We start from the raw sequence: 6,086 nt of genomic DNA, 5'->3' as shown, positions 1-6,086 counted from the left end.
AAAATATTTTGACAGTTTACCTTTGAAGTCCATGGAGCTATACTTGAATTTATTAGGCCATTTTGTAGCCTATTAACAACCATTTAATTTGGTGTACAGATAATTAAAATCTTCCGATAAATAACGGAGTTATGGACTCGTCTTCTTTTTTGGGGACACCCTGTATAAACAAGAAACGTTGTTCCGACATTTTTTGCAAGAACAATCACTCCAGGATCTTAAGCCTTCCTTGATGCACATACATTTATTGTTTAATTATTTTTTTTTTATTTAAGAAGGATAGATAAGCAATTCCATTACAAAAAAAAAGCAAAATACTATTTCTCGTCGATTCTCCTGTTCCTATAAAAAATGTTAGAAAAATGTCTTCAAAGTCAATCAATATCAAAAAATATTCTTTTTCCACTACTAGTCGCAGAAGGCTTCATTATTGACTCTCGAACCGACCCCAGAAGTAGAATTTCTCTCCCAAGGTTAATAATGATTTTCATTATTAACCTAGGTGAATAATGAACAGCCGTCACCTAGCAACGAAAGATTTTCGTTGATTTCATTGGTTAACGTAGACGATTTTCATAGCAACCGTTGAAAAATGAGAACTCGGATCGTCGCATCGGACAAAATAATTTTAGTAATAATTATTATCCGAAAGGGTTTTAACGTATCTAGTAATGGAAAAAATAGTATATAAACCACGGTGAAGAAGTCCCTTATAGCCTTCCCACCTTAGAACCCTCGGCACGCCTCGGGCTTTAATCTTGGCGCTCTGGCTATAATCATGAACTTCCTCACCTTGGTGTATAATATACTATTTTATACTAGTTTGAATTGCAGTTCATTTCTCTCTTTTTTTACTTCCTGTTCTTTTGCAAAATATGCTCATTTTAAGTATGTCAAAAGATTTACCTATGGGTATTTTAGTGCACATATGTGAAAATTAAATTTGCAAGTGTTACCAGCGATGCATTTTTTAACGTTTTAAAATCGGTAAAAAAAAACAGCATACAATGTCCTTCTGAAAACATTTATAGAGTTAGGGAAGTTAAACTTGATGACTATGACCGAGGCGTTAAAATTTCTAGATACTAAATTCGCACTGGCTTTTTTAAAAAATAAAACTGAGACCATTAACATATTAAACCAACTGATGTATAAACTGACTACAACCCCCAATAAGTCTGCTAAAACATTGCCACCAACAGATGATGCTTTTGGTCAACATGTGCTAAGGTATTAACATTAAAAAATAATAATTATTATGTACATACTTCACTCGAATTTTAGATGCATTGATCAATTACGTATATCTTTGTGTAGTCATGTATAGTTTGTCCGGCGAGAGATTGGTTGACATAAAATTCATTAAATTCTAGGTAGAGCAAGAAGTAGATAACGCACGTAAAATTTGAAATATATCCTTCAAACAGTTTATAACATTTTTGTCATGAACTTATGCTCTAATTAATGTATTCTAGTGCGTTTTGTAGTGCTGGGTTAATTTAATACAATTTAAAATCTCCCTATCTAAACAAGGGCATTTTACAACCTGTTTTAGCTACAATGGATCCCATACCTAATGACATTAGAAAACTGGTGAACATTTTTTGCACAGACCAATGATGCTAAAATAATAAATGTATGTGCATGAAGGAAGGTTTAAAATGCTGCAGATTGTTCTTGCAAAAAATGTCACAACAATGTTTCTTGTTTAGGTATATGAGAATGAAGATGACGACGAGAGCATTTAAAATAGGTAAATTTTAGCAAAAATACAAAAAATTTACCTACTCAAAATTTTACAATTATTGTTTTTAGACTGCTACAATCCCTACATCAATAGACGACTTAATACGCGTGTCGGGTTATATCTGCCTGCCAGGAGCCGCCCGGCGCGTTGGCTCGTCGCATAAAAAATTATTTTCTCAAAAAGTACACGGGCTACTGACTTAATTCTTTTTTTAAAAACTTTTTCAATATCTTAGTTACATTTGACTCGCTGCATGTGTATCGAAATTTTCAACATTTCCCATAGGTCCCAGCAGAGTGAAGTTTACGATGCGCATTTTTGAATAATCTAAATTTATTAATTATTTTTTTCAAAACTATCGATATTTGCGAAATTTCCGATTCACTATTGGAAGCGCTGTACTTTTTACTACAAATATACAAAAAATCCTAATTATAGCTTCAATGGTTGAATTAATACAACGTTAAATGTTACGAGAAACGTAGTTTTTCGGACTACACCTCAACTACGTATAAAGGTCGTTTTCAAAGTTCGGTCCTATTAAAAAAAGTTGTTGATGGCCATTCCTTATGCCCCAAAATGTCCTCTATAAGATAGTATAGGTCTCATTTAGTTATACCTTGGAATCACCTACCCTCAGAAATAAGCGAGCTAGATATGTGATTTTACTCCACTATTCTACCACTTGATTGAGAGTAGGCGAACTGGCGTCACCTGCAGAGGGTGAGATGGCGGACACGAAGCGTAGCGTCTCGGGAAGCAGCGGCTCCCTGAATGGAGTTCCGGCTACTTCACGGAGAGGGACGTTAATGACGACCCGGCGAGTGAAATCAGGTGAACTGGAGTCACCTGCAGAGATAGAAACGACGAAATGGGGTCCAACGTCTCGGACTCGCAGAGCAGGCTCTCACAGAGCACGTGCTCGGGGGTCAAGAGCTGCTCGGGAACGGAAACCTCTTCGAGGGTCTGGTATGATTTGAGTCCATGGTCATTCTAGACCGAGCAGTGGAACCTGGTATAGTGGTCGCCAACACTCTAATAGCAGACCTTTTTTGCTCGCTATTGCAGTCGGCTCATAAAAAACTGGTTTGTTGAGATGACACGCGCGATGTGCTTACAGGAGCGTATTCAAAATATATTAACGATTGAATCCGAATAAGTGAGTATACACCGTTCACACATGGGCGTTAAATTGGGTGCAAAACAACTCAAAATGTTCACATCATTTTGATTTTTTTTTATGTGGAGCGGCAACCATAAATTTTACCTTCAGTTTTCACGCCTACTTCGACTACAATCATTTAGAATAACCCTGTATTTAGAATTTTATTTTTGGCAAGGGATGCTCATACCTCCCTGCGGTCCTTGCTGGGCAATAACAATTAGATTTATAATATATTATATGTTTGTACATTTTCCTGAATACGCTCCTGATTGCACGCGTCTTATTTATTTGCAGCTGTGTCGGAACCTTTGTCTTGTTTTTAAAATCATGTTTTGTTTTATTTTGACGCTGCTACTAAAGTGTTGGCAGGTAATATAACGGTTGGAGCGCGAGGCTCCGGTGCGTGCAGGAATGCTTGACGGCGACGGAGCGGATCGAGAGCTGGCGTGAGAAGCTCGACCGGCTTTATCTGCTGGAGGCTCGCTGTCGCGTGCAGGACTGCTCGACGGCGACGGAGCGGATACCTCACCTGCTCGTAGGCAACTGGGCCAGGATCGGAAGGAGACATACCTGCTTCTGCGTTGGAGCACGAACTGGAGTCGTGGAACAGAGAGTTACGCTTCCGAGAGCAAATGCGGCAGGTTATAGTCTTTCTAAAAATAAACTGCGCACCCTCATTACCGCAAGTGCCACCTCCTCTTAGCTTTAAGCTTTACAATGAAGATGAATTTATGGTTTAAATGACAATGTTTTTCTTGCTCTTTCTCGATGGTTTCCAGGTACACCGGGCCCAACAGGCCGGGCTTCTTTTCGGTATAAATTCATCTTTATTTAAAAGTTAAGAGGATGGTGGCACTTGCGGTAATGAGGGTACGCAGTTTATTTTTATTGCTGGCTCAACGTGAGTTAGAAAGACTATACAGTAGATTTGCAGTCTCTCATCAGGTGATTACCTAGACAGTTTAGGCACAAACGGAATCGGACCACTTCAGCTCGTCGCTCGATTGGACTGCGACGGCGAGCTTTCTGTCAACATTCACAGTTTCTTGGTGTCTTTGTGCAAGCCGAACAGTGGTAGAATGGTTAACACCGAGGACTCTCGCCACTTAACGCTGACTACGACTATCCTGTAGCAAAGCAAGTGCTCGTGGGTGAGATGATAGCCAACACATTGAGGAACATTCATTCTGTCAAATTTATATTGCACAAATGAGACGTTCAATAAACAACGCGATTACAAATAAACTGGAAGAAATGGGTTTATTTACAGATGGCCAAAATTTTGAAAATATCGATATATCAATAATAAGTAATGTCGAAACTAAACTGTCGATACAAAAAATATATCAATAATATTGATAAAATTTTAGTAAAAAAATTCATGAATAATTCCAGATAGGTAGGTATGTTTATAAAATATTATATTATTTTATAAACATACCTACCTATCTGGAATTATTCATGAATTTTTTTTTTATGAAAGTGTAATAGTAATTAACGTTATAAGTCCGGGAACTCATAGTTTACAGTAGGAGTTAGACGTTTAAGGACGAGGCGACGAAGGAGCCGAGTCTTGAAACTCGAAACGAGTACTGTAAAAAGAGTTCACGGACGAATGTCGTTATGTATTTTATTTCATCTTGCCTCAAATTTCGTTTGAAAGAAACATTGAAATTAATTTCAAAATAATTCAACAAAAGCTCCAAATCTAGTCACATTTTTGGAACATGATTGGCAACGGCTGTTTAGCAATTGTTTATTTTGTTGAAATAATTTTGTGCGTCAAAATGACTTCTAAAGCAAATCCTTTAGAAATTGTAAGAAAATCTGCAGAAGCCTGTGCTGAATTAATACCCAGCAAGTCTGGTGAAAGGTATCAAAAACAATTCAGCCATTTTTGTAAATGGAAATCAGAAAATAATGTGAAGAAAATTACGGAAGAGGTTATGCTGGCTGGCCTATTTTTTAGATTTGGTTTAAATGGTTGTATTATTTTATTTGTGAACTAACATTTTTAGTCTGAGAAAGTAAGTAATCTTCTTTGTGGCCGAAATAGTGAAATTGTTAATTTGTATTTAGATGTAGTTTTGAATAAAACAATTCTTGAAACTGAATAATTGTTATTGCGATTGTTACTTTTGTGTTTCCAATAGCAACACTTAACCGGCGTCCGGCCGTTTTTTGCGTTTTCCCGGATTCAAACTGATGACGTAAAGTATTGAAATTTGACACAGGATGAAATAAAAACATAAACAATGAACAAAATAAATTTTATTTATTGCCACGATTCTTCCGGCAGTGAGCTTAAAAAAAGTAATTCTCGCAAACGTTTCTATTGCGCTTCTTAGTAACGAGGGAGCCCGCTTTTTAGAAAAGACGTTCAGATGGAACAGAAGTAGCTACAGGTGATAAATATTTATGGGCAAGTTTGTATAAATTTTGCAAAGTTTGTTTGCTCAACGTGATGTGCGTATGACGTCATGGTAATGTTTGCTGACTGTTCGGCTGAATTGAGCTTGTAGATTCGTCCATGATCGTGTGCCGTTGCTAAGAGGTCTCCGTATTTCGATTTTATCTCACATCTTGACCCTTTGAATTCTTGGGTGTGGCCTTTTTCAATAATTTTACTGACCGACAGTAAGTTAATTGAAATTTCTCGTGCGTAAACGACATTGTGGACCTTGATGAAGTCCGGCTTGTTGTCAATCTGTATTGGTATCAAAGTCGGGCCAATGGATTTGCTCTCAATTGTTGTATTATCCGCGAGCACGATTTTGGAATCAGATGTGCTAGAGACGTCGTCGAGCCAGTCCTCCCGATGAGTGACATGCGCTGAATCTAGGTACCAAGCATCAGGATCCATAGCATGGGCGGTGGAGAAAGCCAAGAAGGCTTTTTCTTGGTGCTTCTTTTTTTGCTGAGTTCGAATTGTTGCGTCCGTCTTCGGTAACCTGCAATCGCGGCTGAAATGGCCAGGTTTATTGCAGTTGAAACAATTTTTCGTTTTTTGATCTCGTGCGTTTCTGTTTTTGTTTTGAAATTTACTCGACATAGCGACAATATCATCTCGCGTTTTTTTGACGTTATTGTTTTTCATGGAATATTCTAGAAGGAGCTTCACTTTTATTTCGTCGCCTGATAACGGTTTATCGGAGCTGGTGATACTCATGATCA

Source organism: Tenebrio molitor, chromosome 4 (assembly GCF_963966145.1).
Source record: "Tenebrio molitor chromosome 4, icTenMoli1.1, whole genome shotgun sequence".
Taxonomy (NCBI): domain Eukaryota; kingdom Metazoa; phylum Arthropoda; class Insecta; order Coleoptera; family Tenebrionidae; genus Tenebrio; species Tenebrio molitor.
Note: the sequence above shows the minus strand (reverse complement) of the source record.